The sequence below is a fragment of the Panicum virgatum genome, chromosome 2N (assembly GCF_016808335.1).
Source record: "Panicum virgatum strain AP13 chromosome 2N, P.virgatum_v5, whole genome shotgun sequence".
Taxonomy (NCBI): Eukaryota; Viridiplantae; Streptophyta; class Magnoliopsida; order Poales; family Poaceae; genus Panicum; species Panicum virgatum.
The window spans coordinates 822,487-841,645 of NC_053146.1; the positions used below are offsets into that span (position 1 = coordinate 822,487).

General features: G+C 47.7%; 1 long non-coding RNA gene across 2 annotated transcripts; it reads left to right on the forward strand.

Annotated features, from left to right (window-relative positions):
- Positions 1-523: 523 nt before the first annotated feature.
- LOC120659229 lies at positions 524-7,628 on the forward strand. Of its 2 annotated transcripts, XR_005668941.1 has the most exons (3): positions 524-937; positions 6,439-6,602; positions 7,077-7,628. It is a non-coding gene; the product is annotated as an uncharacterized LOC120659229 (long non-coding RNA). The 2 variants fall into 2 exon arrangements; XR_005668940.1 differs by lacking the exon at positions 7,077-7,628 and having other exon boundaries at positions 6,439-6,948.
- The last annotated feature ends 11,531 nt before the right edge of the window (positions 7,629-19,159 follow it).

Consider the following 19,159-nt stretch of genomic DNA (forward strand, 5'->3'; position numbering starts at 1 on the left):
GGCGGAGGGGACGGCGGCCGGCGGTGTGTGCGCTGGGCCGCTGGCTGAGCGGACAGACGAGGAGAGGCACAACTTGATAGATTTCCTGCGTGAATACTGATGGTTAAGATGTTAATCCAAACATCAATCCATCACATGTATCTGATTCCATAGTACTAAAAATTTAGACAATAATCTCAATATCCAATAAATTATTCATAATCCTATGAAATCAGGTCGCTAGATTGTGATTTAGGGTTAAAACAAATGAGTGACTCTCTAAAATACAGATATGAGATTTTAAAAATATAGATAGCAGGTGCTGACATTATATGTAAATAAGATATTTTTATCGATAAAATACGGTAGAATACTTGAAAATAAGATAGTTCACGAAAATAAAATAATCGAAGTATGCCAAACTATTTTTGTTTTTCATTTTATCCTAATATTAGAAATTACCATTTTCGCTTTCACCCCTACTGCTGCATATATTCGGATCGCGATTAAAAGTCGCAATCCAATAACCTAAAAAAAGTCGCAACCCAATTCCGGGGTTTTTCGCAAATGTTCTGGGGGCGTTGACAGAGCCCACGGCGAGGCCGTTCGCTCGACGCCGGCGGACCTCCGCTAGCCAACCGCGAAGCATCCCGCGCCCTCCAGCGCCAAATCCACACGCACAGGCTTGGGCAAAGCAAGGAAAGATTCAGAGATGGAGCAACAGAGAGGGATGGGCTGATGGGGAGGACAAGCATGCATTCGCCGGCGGGGTAGCAACCAGACCAACTGCGCACGGCGGCGGCTCGGATCCTCCACTCCGAGGCGAGGAGCTCAATCCGAAGACGTTGGTTGCCCTGCCGGCTTGGTGGCCTCGCCGGCAAGCATCGATTTGTTGGCTCGCCACTGCAGGCAGTCGGTTCCCAAAGTCAACCTTCAGTTCTTCATTTTCAGGCTTCAGGTATTCATCCATCCATAGTAAGAATTTTTCAAGCGTAGCTCTGAATTTCCTCGTGCTGTTACTTCACCAAATTCCACTGAAATAGGATACGGCAGTTGAAAAGAACCTAAAATTGCAATTCAGATGTCAAAATATTCTGATGGATGCTTGCTTTTTTTACTGGGGAGAAAAAATGAAAGTATCTGTGTAATTGTGCATTAAAGTTACATGTTCTCCTGTCAGCTGCATAGTTCAGGACAAATATCTGTGTCCCACTGCTGGCTGTAGATTTCCATTCACCAGGTATCAATCCACATACTCTGAAAATTACAATTATCTTAACTACAGTCCGAAGCATTCCCCTGCCATTCCTTGGGTAATTTACTCCGCTCCGCCCCTTAATTATTTCAGCCAATCTATTTCATAGAAAGGACCTAAATACAGTTCAGAGCTTCAGGTACCATAAACACTCTGGTGATTGCTTGATTTTTTTGTTACTGTTTGCCAGAGTAAAGGGGAAATTGGAGGCAATATGGCAGTAGAATTATTTGTTTTAGTGTCAGAGATACATAGTTCAGAACAAACACTTGCTTCACATCAGTTAGCCTTAGTTGCCTAGCAAATATGTTCAAAGATCCATATCCATATTTTCATCCTATAACAAGTAAAACAAAAATGTTATGCAAAAAACCCACTTAATGCATATGAATGCACGATCAACTTATCTTAATGCAGAGAACACGAAAAAACCTGAGTGAAGCACAAAGGAAACAAAGCCGAACAGAAAATGATATATATGTACATTGCATGATATCACTCTACAATGCCACATTTTATCGGTGGGAGATGTATTCATGACAACTTCATGTTGCTCCAACAAACCATCAAAGCACTCCATCGCCGTAGCTTATTCCTGAAACTTGATATATCGAAAGCTTTTGATTCAGTAGCCTGGAGTTTTCTTCTGGAGATTCTTTCATAGTTGGGTTTCTGTGTTTCCTGGTGCAAACTCCTCACCTATCTCCTTCCCACGGCTTCAACTCAAGTGATGCTAAATGGTGAACTGGGGGAATATATCTTCCATCAGCGCGGGCTTCGGCAGGGAGATCCCCTTTCTCCCATGCTCTTTATTTTAGTAATGGATGTCTTGAACAGTTTGTTTACCAAAGCTGAATCAGAAGGTTTATTGCAACCACTCCATTCCACTGGACAACGCCTATCGTTATATGCAGATGATGTGGCATTACCCGAGGCTGATGATCTTCAACTCACAAAAAACCTGCTGCAGATCTTCGGTGATGCCTCAGGGTTGCAAACCAATCTCCAGAAGAGCAGTGTCATTCCAATCCATTGTGATGAAAATATTGTGGAAGTGGTCAGTCAATCTTTACAGTGCACAACCTCATCCTTCCCTACCACTTACCTAGGTCTGCCTATCTCTGATAAGAAGTTAAGGAGGTGTGATTTATTGGTTTGGATTGAGAAAGTAGCTACCAAGCTCCCTGGGTGGAAGGCATCCCTGATGAACCTTGCTGGTCGTGCAGTACTAGTTTGCTTTGTTCTCACTGCCATTCCAATTTATTTGCTGGTCGCAATCAAGGTCCCGAAATGGTTTATCCGTGCAATTGACAAAATAAGAAGAGGTTTTCTTCGGAAAGGGCAGAAGGAAGTAAATGGAGGCTGCTGTTTGGTCGCTTGGGAGAAAGTGATGAGACCAAAAAAACAACCCAGATCATCCATGGGCTGGTCTAGACGTACCAGTACATCCAAATACCTCAGCTTTGTTTGCTATTTCAGCAGTAACAACTATGGGCAATGGATCTAACACACTGTTTTGGATGGATTGTTGGCTGCTTGGAACCAGCTTAGCACCAAACGTCCACAAAAGTGTACCAACAAGAGTACGAAATTCAAGAACCATAGCTGATGCGTTGATTGATCATTCATGGGTTTCAAATATAAGAGGCGCTCTTAGTTGGCATGGTCTTATGGAATATTTAGAACTCTGTGATGCCGTATCAAACATTCAGCTCAACACTATTGAAGATCAAAACGTTTGGAAGCATGAAAACTCTGGTATCTTCTCCTCCAAATCAGCCTACAGATCTTTTTTCGTTGGTGCCATCGAACTTGAACCATGGAAAAGGATTTGGAAAACCTATGCTCCCAACAAATGCAAGATCTTTGTTTGGCTTGCTGTCCATAACTGTTGTTGGACAGCAGATCGCTTACAAAAAAGGGGATTGCCACATCCTGACCGCTGCCCACTGTGTGACTAGGAAGACGAGACAGTACAACACATCCTTACCTCTTGCGTGTTTGCCTGACAGTTCTGGTTCAACATCCTCCAGCCCCTAAACTTATCCTCTGTTGGCCACAAGACATAACAACTCCTTTGTTGAGTGGTGGAAAAGATCCTGGAAGAAAATGCCAAAACAGCATCGAAATGGCTTGAATTCTCTTATCATACTTGGCGCCTGGATCATTTGGAAACATAGAAACTCTTGTGTTTTCGATGGATTGGCACCGAATGTTCAGAGTGCTCTTCAGGCTTTCAGGGATGAGACCCAATCGTGGATTGTTGGGGGTGCAAAGGGTCTTGCTGCCCTGGGACTAGGGTGAGCAAACCAGCTAGGTCAGTAGCTGAAAGTGTTCCCGGTCAAGTCCTTTTTATTTCTAACCAAGTAAAGTCTTTTTTCCATTGTAAAAACACGCCACTCCTCACTCTGATCCAAGACGGGATTTGAGGTTCTGTTATTGGATCATTCTCTTCTTTTTAATACAATGATACGCGGCTCTCCTGCGTATTCGAGAAAAAAAAGAAGAAGTGCAATCTTATTATTACTAATTGGAGGACATGAAGCCACCTAGGATCCGGTGGACACTCTAAAAAAAATAGAGAAATCCTATAAATTCTCACAAAAATTAGAAACATCCAACCATCAATCCAACAACTCTGATTATAATAACCATCAGATCTGTTATCTTTTCTAATAAATTACCCACCTCTGCCATTATGAAAATAATTTAAAATAACCCCCAAAACATGTATCTAAATTACCTACCTCTGCCATTATAAACAAATCTAAAGTAACCCCCTAATTTTTTGTAAATTACCCACACATGCCATTATAAAAATAATACAAATACCTCCTAAATTTGCATATAAGTTATCCAATTATGTCATTATTATTACAAATTAAATTACTCCTAAATCTGAATCTAAATTATATAATTATAATAAAATATTAAAGTACACTAATGTAAATTTTAAAATTACTATTTCTATCATTATTAATATATTATTTATATTATTATTTATACAAAAATACTACTCACGATATATGCCACCATATATTCATGTATGATAAAAGAGATAAGAATACCAATTCATAAACAAATAGTTCAACTAAATATATATAGAATACATGTGGAGGTGTGATGCAAAATAAAAACTATTGTAACTAGATAATATTTAATAGATGAAAAACGGCATGAGACGGATAATTATAACTATAACCTTATTTTTATGTTATTCTAATTAGCCCGTGCGGGAGCACGGGGTTGATAGACTAGTAAGATTAATTCTCATCATAAACATCAACAACAACATAGCCTTTTTCCCAAGCAAGTTGGGGAATAAGATTGATTCTCATACAGACTAGAAATCTCCCTCTTCTGACCCTGCTTTTTTCTGGTCACCTTACAATCACACTCAAGATTCTGGGAGCTATATATGTACTTGTGATATCAAGGCAGGTGAATGTTATCAAAGTTATTTTGGGAGCTTCTTCATGCACAAGCGCTATCACTACTCCAGCATACCCTATCACTGCCAGTTGAAAATGGCTATCACTGTCGGTTTTGAAGGCATTGGATTTAACTCGTTGGTGATAGACGGAGCCATCACCGCCGGTTTCAAACCCGACGGTGATAGTCCAAACAATCACCGCCGGTTTTAGACCCGACAGTATTGCCTCCGTCACGAAACAAAAAATAAGGCCGCACCGCGTCGCTGCTGCTGCGTCTCGCGCGCCACGTCACTGCTTCTGCTGACCGGCGGCTGCGCTGCTTCTCGCCATGTCGCCGGGCTGCTGCTGCCTGCTGCTCGCGACGCTGCTACAGCTGCTGCTTGCCACGCTGCTGCAGCTGCTGGCGCAGCACCACACGCTGCTGCTCGCCGTTTTGCTGCAGCAGCCGGCGCAATGCCGCGTCGTTGCCGCTGCCGCTACTGGTCGCTGTGCTGCTGCAGCCGCCCGCGCAGCGCTGCTCCGTGCGACTGCCGCTGCTGCTGGGGGAGAGAGTGGAGGTGAGGTTAGGGGCAGCTGGGAAATGTGGGGAGGAGAGGGGAGGGCCGTCGCACCTCGCGGAGGTCGACTACACGGTGGCGCTCTAGATCTTGCTGTCGGCGCTCCTCACTGCTCCGCCGCCCCGCAGGCCCCGCTACATCCTCGAGCTCCCGCTGTGCGCTCTAGCTGCAGGCCATGCGCTCGCCGCGAGCCGCCGCCGCCGCAGATCTGCAGGGGAAAGGAGCAGAGAGGGAAGACGAAGGGAGGGGTGCATGGGAGGGAAGCAAGGGAGGAAGGGAGACTGAGAAGGAAGGAGATGAGCTCAGGGGAGAGAAGGGAGAGGTCACGGGAGAGGATAAGAATGAGCACGATCTCATCACCGCCGGGTCGTAACAGGAACCGGCGGTGATACCCACACATCACCGTCGGTTCGTGTTACGACCCGGCGGTGATGCCCGTAAACTCATCACCGCCGGTTCGTAATACGAACCGGCGGTGATAATTGTGCATCACCGTCGGGTCTGTTTGGAATCGGCGGTGATAAACTATCACCGCTGGTTTGATTCAAACCGGCGGTGATAGACTGTTTGCGATGACTATATTTGTAGTAGTGTATACAATCATGGTTGTGAACTACACAGTATTGAGAGGAATCAGCTACTCTGAAGAAATATATGATCATCATTCATTGTTCATTCTATAATCACTTAGGTTTTTCCCCTGAATCCAGGTTCATTTTACCACCTGTTGTCCTTGAAGCATGCAAGAATCCTGTTCAGTTCTGCACATTAACACTAGATTTTAGACCCACTGCTGTTTTTTTTATCTATACTACAAAAGTTGAAACAATTGAAACCCTTTCTCACCAAGATTAGGCCCACCATACCCCTCACGGAGGTCCCACTTGTCAGCCCAAAGGTTTGACGAAAGAGGGTGTAGACCCACGAAATTGATAGAAGGAAAATGTTTCCACCAAAATCCTAATACTTTTTACACCAAACACTTTTACCTACCCACCTTTGTACCCACTTGTTACTTTCCATTGTATAGAGATGAGGCAACCATAATTTTTAGTAAGACATCCTAAAATCTCTCTTTTTATTTCCTTAATGTTGTGCGCTGATTAACCCACTTTTGTTTATCTTCCTTTTGTATTGTGCGCTGGTTGATTGAGTGCCAAACCTTCCATTTGTGTTGTGCGCTGGTTGATCGAGGGCTTTTGTGCTCCATCAGGTGCGCCGCTCCCACACTCGACCAAGATTGGCTCGCGGGCAGCCGTCACACTATTGTCGGGCCGCCTTCGCGAGCGCCCACTACAACATGATGTCGTCACGATGGCCGACTGCCCCAGACAAGTGCCGACCTTCATCTTTGATCTTGGATTCATTAAATCAGCGGTGAGGATGCCACACCTCCCCCCGTTGCACCTTGGCCATGGTGCATGTTTTCTCCATGGCGTCCAAGAATTTGTCTAGCAATGTTTGTTTTTTGTTTTGCTAATTGCCGTCGAGATCGCCGACCTCCATTTTTGTTCTTTGTTTCATTAAATTAGGGCACTTTCATTAAATCAGGGCACTGTCAGGATCCACTTGTGTTTCCCATCAGATCCTGACCCCCAAGTTGCATGTTGTATCAAGGTATTTATTTTCTCCATGGCGTAGGACATTAAGCAACATCGATCGTCTAAGGACTTTATTTAACAATGTTTGTTTTTTAATTTGCTTGCATGCGTTAGGCGATGAATTCTTAGAGCACATATTGGCAAGCTTTTTAGCACCAATTCCCAGGGTATAATTTTTTTGTGTGAAATTAGATGTGTAATTATATATGCCCAAGCTGTTATCCATCATTCGAGGAAAAGTTCACTGCAGATGTGATACCTAGTGAATCGGAATGCCGTGACCAGTCGGGGTCCAGAAATAGCAATTGAGTTTGCTCTCGCTTTGGTGGAGCGTCTATATGGCAAAGAGAAGATGGAGGAGGTTGATGGGCCTTTGGTAAGCTGTAAGTCATAAAACTCATCTGTTTCTGTTTGTTGTGTTATTCCATCACGCAACAAATGATATTTTTTAGTAGTAGTTCGATGCAATTCAATTACTTTTAAACCATTTGACTTTAAACACACAGGCACGTATATATCCACTGTAAATATAAAAAGCTCCAGAAAATGCCTTATATACGTCTTGGTCAAAGTACTCGTAAAATATTTCTATTTCTGTGGATGCAAACATCGGTTGCTCTTCAAGATCTGCATTTCCAAACTGTTAGCAAGGGGTTTTGTACTCATGGGCTCTAGTCTCGTCTGGCCGCATGGGCCTGTACACCATGCGCCGGCCCTGGTGGTATTAGGATAGGTGTGCGTCTGATTAGGCAAGGATCTCCTGGTTGTTGGGTGTTTCTATAAACCCTAGGTCGTCCTTGCCTATATATATATATATGTAACTCATGCCTCACATCCTAATCAATCAATCTTTCCGAGCCATACTGCTTTCATGGTATCACGAGTCCGGGTCTTTACCCCGATTCCCTTTCCGTTGTTGCGTCCACCCAGATGGCCGGATCCACCCCACCCCAAGACGCCGTCGATGGCTCCCCCGACGCCGATCACCTCGCTGCTGAGGAACAGCGACGCGCTGATCGCGCCGTGGAACGCGCAGCCGCACGCGCCGCCGCCCTGGAACTCGCCCAGGCCGCTGAGCTCGAAGCCGCCGCCGCCTCCAAGGAACGCGACGCCGCTGCCACCCGTGCCCGCGACGCCCTCAAGCGCGCGGCCGACGCGCGCGCCGTCGCCGACGCCCCCTCCTCCGATGATGATGCCGAGGACGACGCGGACGCCAAGGACGCCAAGGTCGTCCACGGCTCCGATCTCCACCAGGCCATGCTGATGCACGAGGCAGCCACCGTCTTGAATCTCCATGCTCAGGCGGTGGCCGTCCAAAACATCCGCAGCCTCATCCCCATCCTCCTCGACCTCAACGCCGGGAACTACGCGCGGTGGCGCGATCAGTTCCTCCTCACCGCCGGCAAGTTCTCCTTGGAGGATCACGTCCTCCGTGACCCGCCGGCGTGCGTTTTCCCGGACTGGACACGCATGGATTGCGTAGTCAAGTCTTGGATCTACGGCACCGTCTCCAACGACCTTGCCGACACCGCCATGGAGCGCGACACCACTGCCCGTGCCGCCTGGCTTGCCCTCGAGACCCAGTTTCTCGGCAACCGGGAGACACGGGTCCTGTACCTCGACGCCCAATTCCGGCAGTTCGTGCAAGGTGACCTCTCCATCGTCGATTACTGCAGGACGTTCAAGCAGATGGTGGCCAAGCTACGGGATCTGGGCGAACATGTCACCGACAGGACTCTCGTCCTGAACGTGATCCGCGGCCTCAACGACCGCTACACCGCCCTTGGCCTGCATCTCCGGCGCGCTCGGCCCTTCCCCACCTTCGACGACGTGTGCGCGGACCTCCTCATGGAGGAGCTCAACCTCGCGAACCGCTCCTCCACCTCGTCCACCGCACTCGTCGCCTCGACCGCTGGCCAGCACACGAGCGGCTCTACTTCCTCCTCCGGCGGCGCACCGCGGACACCCTCTGGCGGGGGCTCGAGCTCCGGGGGCGCGGGCTCCGGCAAGCCCTCCAAGGAGAAGAAGGGCGGCCGCGGCAGGCGCGGGGGCCGCGCCCAGCAGAAGACCACCCCTCCAACCGGTACCAGCGCCGCCAACGGCGGCAGCTCCTCCGGCACCGGCGGACTCGGCGCCAGCGGAAGGCCCGGCGGGGCTCCCTGGCCTTCGCTGTATAATCCATGGGCCGGGACGATACAGATGTATCCCGGCCCGCGGCCTCCCGTGGCGCCTCAGCAACCCGTGCGCCCTGGGCCGCAGCAAGCCTTCGTGGCCCAGCCGGCCTTCGCTCCACTTGGGCTGCCACCGGGTTTCTTCGGCTACCCCGCGGCCCAGGTTCCCCAGGGCGCCACCTGGGCTGCCACTCCTCTGCAGACCCAGTACAGTCCCCTCTCCGGCACGCCGTCGTGGGATCAACAATCACTCGCCTCCACGTTCAGCACTATGACGTTGAACCAGCCGCAAAATAATGAGTGGTTCTTCGACACAGGTGCCTCCTCGCATATGACTCCCGATCCTCATACTCTTTCACATACCAGCTACCCTACGTCATCTCTTCCTGCTTCAATTATTGTCGGTGACGGTTCTCTTATTCCTGTCACTTCCTCTGGCGGCGCCCACTTTCCTGGGCCTTTACATCTTAATAATGTTCTTGTTTCACCTAAACTCATCAAGAACCTTATTTCTGTTCGCCAGTTTACCATTGATAATAATTGTTCAGTTGAATTTGACCCCTCTGGCTGTTCTGTGAAGGATCTCAAGTCCAGGAACGTGATCATCAGGTGCAATAGCTCCGGGCCGTTGTATCCTCTCCAGCTCCCTGCAGCTCAGTCTCTTGTCGCCGTCTCCACGCCGACGCTTTGGCATCGACGCCTCGGGCACCCTGGTCACGAGGCTCTCTCCAAGCTAGCGCTTCCTGGGTGTACTAGAACTACTAGCTCCTCGCTGTGTCATGCATGTCAGTTAGGCCGGCATGTGCGTCTTCCGTTTCGTGTGTCTTCGTCTCGTGCTTCACATAAGTTCGACCTCATACATTGTGACCTCTGGACATCACCTGTTGCTAGTGTCTCGGGTTTTAAATACTATTTGGTCGTTCTTGACGATTATTCACACTATCTTTGGACGTTTCCCCTGCGGCTCAAATCTGACACTTTCTCTACACTGTCTCACTTTTTCGCTTATGTGAAAACTCAGTTCGGCGACACGATCAAGGCAGTTCAGTGCGACAACGGCCGCGAATTCGACAATTCCAGCGCCCGCACGTTCTTCCTCACCCACGGCATTCACCTCCGGATGTCCTGCCCTTATACATCCCCGCAGAACGGTAAAGCCGAGCGCACCATTCGTTCTACTAACAATGTGATTCGTTCCTTGTTAATACAGGCCTCGCTTAAACCGTCCTACTGGGTCGAAGCGCTGCATACAGCGACCCTCCTGTTCAACATCCTCCCTACCAAGACGCTGCACTTCGGCACCCCTCACCATGCCCTTCTCGGCACCGACCCATCATATGCCCATTTGCGCGTCTTCGGTTGTCTTTGCTACCCTAACCTCTCCGCTACAGCCCCCCACAAACTTGCACCACGCTCATCCCGTTGTGTTTTTCTGGGGTATTCCGATCACCACAAGGGATACCGTTGCCTTGATCTTCAGTCCAACAGGATTTTGATCTCGCGCCACATCATCTTCGACGAGTTCACCTTTCCCTTTGCCGAACAAACCCAACCTGTAGCGGACTATGGTTTCTTGGAGGATTTCACTAACTCGGTGCCCAGCCCCATTGGCTCGTCACCTCTGTTCCCTGCAGGTCTTCCCGTCGCCCCTTGCGCGCCGGCCCGCGTCGTTCCTGTGCCCAGCACCACTGCTGGCGCAGGTCCCTTCCTCCAGCTGGGGACTGGATCGCCGCCCGCCGCTCAGGTCGTGCCACGCGCGGCGTCTCCTGCGCCAGCGCCACGCACGGCACCGTCCTCACCCGCACCACGCGCGGCTCCGACTTCGACGATGTCCTCCGCGCCAGCGCCACGCGCGGCACCGTCCTCACCCGCGCCACGCGCGGCCCCGACCTCGACGACATCCTCCGCGCCACGCGCCGCCCCGTCTTCGCCCGCGCCATACGCGGCGCCATCCTCGACACCTGCGCCACGCGCGGCCCCACTTCACGTCTACTCGCGCCGCGCCTCTACGGTGGTTCCTGCGCCGACCAGCGCACCGGCCCTACCCAAGGGTGCTGTTCCCGTCCCTCCGGTCGTCAACGACCATGGGATGAAGACTCGCGCCAAGTCCGGGCTTCGCTTCCCGTCTGCATACCAGGCGGCGCCCCTGTCTCCAGTTCCTCGGACGTTCCGCAGCGCCCTCGCCGATCCCAATTGGCGGGCTGCTATGGAAGCGGAACACTCGGCCCTTCTGGAGAACAACACCTGGGAACTCGTACCGCGCCCACCTCGTGCGAACATCGTCTCCGGCAAGTGGATTTACAAGCACAAGTTCCATGCTGATGGAACTCTCGAGCGTTACAAGGCACGATGGGTGCTTCGTGGCTTCACTCAGCGTCCGGTGGTGAAGCCCGCCATGGTCCGTACAGTGCTCTCGATTGCACTGTCCCGTGGGTGGGTTGTTCACCAACTCGATGTGAAGAACGCCTTCCTCCACGGCACCTTGACCGAGACCGTCTACGCTTCCCAGCCTGCCGGGTTTGAGGACTCCGCACATCCGGACTTTGTTTACCGCCTCAACAAGTCCCTCTACGGTCTCAAGCAGGCGCCTCGGGCATGGTACAGTTGCTTCGCCTCCTACCTGGTTTCTCTTGGCTTCGTCAACGCCAAGACCGACACCTCGCTGTTTGTGTACCATCGTGGCGGCGACACCATCTACCTGCTTCTGTACGTGGATGATATTGTTCTCACGGCTTCATCTACGGCTGTGCTCCAGCGCACCATCTCTGCCCTTCAGCGTGAGTTCTCCATGAAGGACCTTGGCGAGTTACATCACTTCCTGGGAATGCGTGTTCAGCGGCGTGATGGCTGCCTGCTTCTGTCTCAGCACCAGTACATGCTGGACATCTTGGATCGGGCTGGCATGGCACAGTGCAAGCCTTGTTCCACCCCCGTCGACACCAATCCGAAGATGTCTGCCGCTACTGGAGCGCCTGTTCAGGATCCATCAGATTTTCGGAGTCTGGCTGGTGCATTGCAGTACCTGACGTTCACTCGCCCCGACATCGCGTATGCGGTTCAGCAGGTCTGTCTCCATATGCATGATCCTCGGGAAACTCACTTGGCTGCGCTGAAGCGCATTCTTCTCTACGTTCGAGGTACCCTACACTTGGGGCTGGTTCTGCGTCCTTGTCAACAGGAGGATCTGGTGGTGTATTCTGATGCTGACTGGGCCGGCTGCCCGGATACTCGCAAGTCTACCTCAGGCTATGCAGTGTTCCTCGGGGATAATCTTATCTCCTGGTCGTCCAAGCGTCAAAACACGGTTTCTCGCTCCAGTGCCGAGGCAGAATATCGCGCCGTCGCCAATGCTGTTGCCGAGGCTTCCTGGCTGCGCCAGCTTCTCAGTGAGTTACATTCTCCCCTGCGCTGTGCCACATTGGTGTATTGTGACAATATCAGCGCAGTCTACATGACCTCCAACCCAGTTCAGCATCAACGTACCAAGCACATCGAGATCGATCTTCACTTTGTGCGGGAGCGTGTTGCAGTTGGTGATCTTCGTGTGCTCCACGTTCCTACGTCTTCACAGTACACCGACATCTTCACCAAGGGACTGCCGTCTTCTGTCTTCACGGAATTCAGGTCCAGTCTGAACGTCCGATCCACTGACGATCAGACTGCGGGGGCGTGTTAGCAAGGGGTTTTGTACTCATGGGCTCTAGTCTCGTCTGGCCGCATGGGCCTGTACACCATGCGCCGGCCCTGGTGGTATTAGGATAGGTGTGCGTCTGATTAGGCAAGGATCTCCTGGTTGTTGGGTGTTTCTATAAACCCTAGGTCGTCCTTGCCTATATATATATATGTAACTCATGCCTCACATCCTAATCAATCAATCTTTCCGAGCCATACTGCTTTCACAAACCGCCTCCGTGCATCACTTCGATGTGAATCAAAGAAGAAGGAAGAAAAGAACTTGATGCCCCTCTGGACGCAGGATTGCCGGCGCACAACCGCCTCCGTGCGGGAAAGTCCAAGCCGCCACATAGCGCACGCTTGGGGCCCAAGGCACTGACGCCAGTCCGCTTGGTGGTGTCGCGCCCTTGCACAGGCGAGTGCATGCGCTAGCGAGGGGGCCAGCGGCTGTGCTGGGACCAACTCCTCCTCCGGTGTGCCACCGATCGGTCTGCCGCCTCCATGCGGGAGAGAGAATAGGGAGGGAGTGAATGGAATTAGGGTTTGTGGAGGAGAGCTGCACCGAGTTTTGCTGGGGCAAAAAGCAAGGGGAGATCTGACGGCCAGGAGTGAGTGGGCTCCTCTCTCGGCCTAAAAGAGGCCCAGGCGGGGGAGCGATTTCCCAGCCCAGCCTCAAGTTGCAGCCCGGGGCATGGGAGTGCGGAGAGTGTAGTCAGGTCGTGGGCCGCGCACGCACGCATTAGAGCTAGGCCATAAGCATGCGAGGTTCGCCGCTGGGCCGCCCGGGCGGAGCGGGTTGCTCCGTGCTGTTGGCCGCGCATGGGGCGGGCCGAGCCAAGCACTACGGCCAGAGAGAATTTTGGCCACTGAGCTATATGCAGAGTACAGAAGACTAAGGTTTTGGTATTAGTTCTCTCATTTTTAGCGGCAAATTTTTAATGATTTTTGTAAAGTTTGACTCTCTACTCAATTTAAACCAACGTGAAAATTGTTTATTGAGTAGTTTCTGAACATAATATTGCTTCTGGATATGAATATGTTTTCATGTTTCCGCTGCAAACAATAAATTAGTGCTCTTTTAATTTTAATTCGAACCAACGGGATAATTGATCTTAAAAGCATGATAAAAGATCATTATTGAGTGAATTATGATATTGTTATTTTTTGACCAATGTGTTAATACCAATACTATAATTTTTGTAAGGTTATTTGCATTATTTCTATTTCTGCCCAACGATGATGTAGATTTAATACTTTAAACAGTTGTATTTTTTAATTTTTGACCAACATTGGACCTAAAATATGCAATTGTTGTTATTGTGTTCTCACTTTTCATTGTGATTTAAGGAGGGATGTACTTGATGAGCTACATCAAAGATATCCCGACCCTCAAAGGTGACAACTACGATGAATGGTGGAAAAAGATTGATCTAGCATTCATTTGTGGTGAGGTGTATCCGACCATCGGGAGGAATTCCTATGTCCCACTGAACCTCAGGCGCCAGTGCGTGGGGAGGATGCTGCTGCATGGCAAGCCAGAGAGAGGGACTAAGCTCCCTTAAAGATGTCTTTGGACATACAGCATAAAAAGTGGACCAATGCCAACAAGAAGTGTATGGTGGTGATAAAGAACACGATTGAGACTACAATAGTGGGCTCAATTACAGAGTGCAACTCCACCACAGAATACCTTGAGAGAATAAAGAGTCAGTTCACTAGTTCTTCAAAGTCATGTGCAACCCAGCTGATAAAGAAGCTGGTTACAGAGACGTACCATGGAGGTGGCAGTGGTATTAGAGAACTCATACTGAGAATGAGCAACTTGAACTCCAAGCTCAAACCAATGGATTTGCACCTCAAGGAAAAATTCCTTGTCCATCTAGTTTTTGCTTCCCGCCCAAAAGAATTTGAGACCTTTTTTGTTAATTACAACATGCAGCCCGAGAAATGGGATATGGAAAAGTGCATCGCTATGTGTGTGCAAGAGGAGGAAAGAATTAAAACCCAGCTTGGTGGTTTGATTAACAATGTGCAGAACAAATAAAAGGCCTTCATGCTGGCCCTTCCTCACAGGCAAAAGACGAGGGTCCCATGCAACAAAACTATCAGCCAAAGAATTTCCTAGTGGACAAAGATCAATGCCTCCACTGCAAGCAGAAGGGACATTACAAGGAGTGTCTTCTTAAAGGCCTTAATGGCAAATAAAGGGATTCCGTTCGACGAGAACTACACCAAGAAATGAAAGATGCATTAAAGTCGCAAATGGAGTCCAAGCAGATGTTGAGGCTGTTGGCGACCTTTCTTTAGAGCTAGCTGATGGCTTCAACCTTTTACTTAGAGATGTTCTTTATGTTCCCTCATTGCAAAGAAACTTGAATAGTGTGTCACGCTTGGATAATGATGGTTATGATTGCCATTTTATCGATGGCAAATGTGAGATACAGTTTAATAATGCATGTGTTGGTGTTGACTACCAAACGAATCAGCTTTATTTACTATCACTCCATAAAAATGTGAATTCCGTATGTGAAGAGTGAATGTCAATGTGAATGAGATTGCATCCTCGTCAGTGAATGCAAACAGGAACAGAAAAAGAACTCAAGATGCACTGTCATTTAGGCCATATTTTGAGAGGGAGGATAGAAAGATTAGTTAAGAATGAAATTCTTCCTCTAGAGTTCTCAGACTTAGAACAATGCATAGAATGTATTAAAGGAAAGTACATAAAACAAATAAAAAGGGTGCCAAACAAAGCGCAGGTATTTTAGAGATAATCCACATGGACATCTGTGGTCCATTTCCTGTGCAAAGTTTGGATGATTATGACTCGTTAAATTCACAGATGATTACTCCCATTTTGGCTACATTTATCCAATTAAAGAAAGATCAGAAGCATTGGATAAATTTAAGATATTTAAAGCCGAAGTTGAAAATTAGCATGATAAAAGGATTAGTCAGATCTGAGCATGGGGGGGGGTACTACAGTCGGCAGACCCCATATGGACAGGTTCCTGAATCTTTTGCAAGGTTCCTACAGAAAAATAGCATAGTTGCCCAGTATTTTACACCGAGAGAGCCTCAATAGAATGGAGTAGCTGAGAGTCATAACCGTACACTGATGCATATGGTGCGCAATATGATGAGTCACTCCACCTTGCCATTGAGTCCGTGGATGGAGGCATTAAAAACTACCATTCATATTTTCAACAGAGTAGCAAGTAAGTCGGTGCCCAAAACAGCATATAAACTATGGATAGGAAGAGTACCCTCACTAAACCACCTGCGTGTGTGGGGGAGCCCAGTTGAGGCTAAAGTATTCAACCCAAATATTAGAACGTTAGATCCCAAGATAGTAGGTTGCCATTTCATTGGCTATCCTGAAAAGTCAAAAGATTTTTGTTTCTGCTGCCTAGAAAGACATACAAAGTTTGTAGAAACAAGACACACTGTTATCCTAGAGTATGAAATGATGAGGGGGGAGTATAGCTCAAGAATTTGATCTTGAGGAGAAGCGGGTGTATGTGCCTACTCCTATTCAGGAGCTATTTTTCTCACTACCTATCACTACTGCACCAACAATACCTGACATTGTGATGCCAGCACCTGTTGTTATTCCACCTATGGCAACAATGAATGAGAATGAGTAATCTGTCCTCCAGGATCCTCCAGAACCCATTGCCACACATGAAGGGGAACAACAGCATCCTCAAGCAGAAGATGTGCCATGGAGGCACCAAGAAGGTCCTAGAGAGTTAGAAGATCAGCTATTGCTGATGACTATGAACTGTATAACATTGAAGAGTCTCGTATAGAGGGTGATCCCACTTCATATGAAGAAGCCATGAGAAGCGTTCACTCATTAGAATGGCTAGAAGCTATGAAGGATGCATTGAAATCGATGAGCTCCAATGGTGTTTGAGACTTAGAAGAAATTCCTAAAGGAACCAAGACATTAGGTTGTAAATGGGTCTACAAGATTAAATGTGACTCTAGAGAGAATGTAGAAATGTTTAAAGCACGACTCGTGGTAAAAGGTTTTACGCAAAGAGAATGGATATATTACAATGAAACCTTTTCTCCCGTCTCATGTAAACATTCCTTGAGAATAATAATAGCATTGGTGGCACATTATGATTTAGAATCACATCAGATGGATTCAAAGATGACATTTCTCAATGGGAATATGGAGGAAACAATGTTAACCTAAACACTAAAAGGTAAAAAGTCGGTCACTCTTTGTTTAGCGTTTAGACCGTTTAAACGGTGTTTAAACGGAGTTAAACGGCCTAAATGGTTTGACATAGTAACACTAAAATATGCATATTTATGTCTGTAAATGTCAAATATGCTAGAAATTCTACATATTTGCACAGGTAATAAGTAAGCAATCTATCAAATAATCATTTTGCAAGAAATCTAATTCACACAACACTTCATGTACTTACGATGCTAATTGGTTTGATAATGATTGTGGTAGTTGTAATCCTCTTATTGACTAAATTATAAATTAAATGGTCATTTAGCTCACCTAATCACGGTTAACTCAACTCTATTTAGACGGTTTTTAACAGTTTAAACGGGTTTAAACGGCCTAGCTGTTTAATTTACCGTTTAGGGCCTAAACGACACGGGTGACCTCTATTTACCATTTAAACGCTGTTTAAATGGACTAAGAATGACCGTTTAGGCAAACAGAGGGAGGAAAATGTTTACATGGCAGAACCGAAAGGTTTTGTCGTGGAAGGAAAAGAGCGTATGGGATGCCGCCTTAAGAAATCCATTTATGGATTAAAGCAAGCCTCTAGGCAATGCTATTAAAGTTTGATGAAACAATAAGGAGATTTGGGTTCAAAGAGAATGAGGAGGACAATTGCATTTATGCAATGTTTAAGAGTGGAAAATTTATTTTTCTTATCCTGTACATGGATGGCATTTTACTCACTAGTAGTGATGTTAGTCTGCTGTTGGAGACGAAGAATTTTTTGTCCTAAAAATTTTTGATATGAAAGATGTTGGTGAAGCTGCATTCGTTTTAGGAATTGAAATTCACCGAGATAGAAGAAAGGTGTATTAGGATATCACAGAAGGCATACTTGAAAAAGATTTTAAAGAAGTATAGTATGCTTGCGTGTAAGCCTTCACCTGCTCCTATAGTCAATGTCGATAGATTTGGAAAATTTCAATGTCTCAGGAACCAATATGAGATCAATCAAATGAAAGCGGTTCCATATGCTTCAGTTGTCAGAAGCTTGCAATAAGCTCAAGTGTGCACATGCCCTGACTTAGCTTTTGTTACCAGGATACTTGGCAGATATCAGAGTAATCCAGGATGGCAACACTGGATAATGGCAAAGAAAGCTTCACGTTATGTGCAAGGCACAAAATTCCTCATGCTAGATAGAAGATAATCGAAAGTCCACGTCAGATTATATGTTTACTCTCACAGGGGAGCCATATCATGGAAAAGCTCCAAGCAAACCATCACTGCATTGTTAGCGATGTATGCCGAGTTTGTTGCATGTTATGAGGCCTCGGGGCAGGTTGAATGGTTAAAGAAATTTATACCCGCTTTGAGACTGGTAGATGGCATTCAAAGACCTCTCAGAATGTACTGCGATAATGAACCAACAGTATTCTATGCTCACAACAATGAGTCAAGTGGTGCTGCCAAATACATTGGCATAAAGTTTTAAGTTGTTAAAGAGAAAATCCAGGATCATAGCATTAGTCTTGAGCATATAAGTACAAAGAAAATACTTGCGGATCCGCTCACAAAAAGGCTTACCACCCAATCTGTTTAGAGAACACGTAGTCGGCATGGGTTTAAGGGAAAGCATTTGATTCTTGGACAATATAGGGCCCAAAATTTAGAGAATTTATTTCCAAACAGTTATGTCTATGGTAGTTGTTAAGTCTATCGGCGATGGACCAATGAAGCTTCTCTATGAACTAATCTGAGATGAAACGAGTAAAGTCAAAGAGTTTAAGATAGAAGTACAATGTTGAAAGATATGGTGAGATCAAGGGAAAGAATGTTGGAATTGATCTCGGGTTGGACCCAGCCCAACGGCAGAGCCCAACTCGGAAACTCCCCATGCGCCTGGATCGGGGCGTCCAAGCCTTCACTGGTTGGTGGGCCCCCATCGCCCAACACAAGAATAAATAGAGGTGGGGGATGGGGCACTCTATATGAGGTTCATCGTGCCGCCAATTTCCCTACGGATAAAACCCTAGGCCGATCTAGAGGGTGAGTTGGAGCGGCGGGAAGCGCCACCGCTAGTGACCTTTCTGCACCACCGCCGCTGCCATCGTCCTCAACTCCGCCGCCACCATCCTGACGCCCTCTGCACCGCCCATCGCTGCCCGAGCGCAGATCTACACCAAGGAACCTGAGATGGCGAGTGGCTCGAGCTCCACCATTGAAGGTGCTCTACCCTCTCCCTCTTTGTTCTTGGTTCTAGATCTAAGTTTTGTTGTAATGGATCAA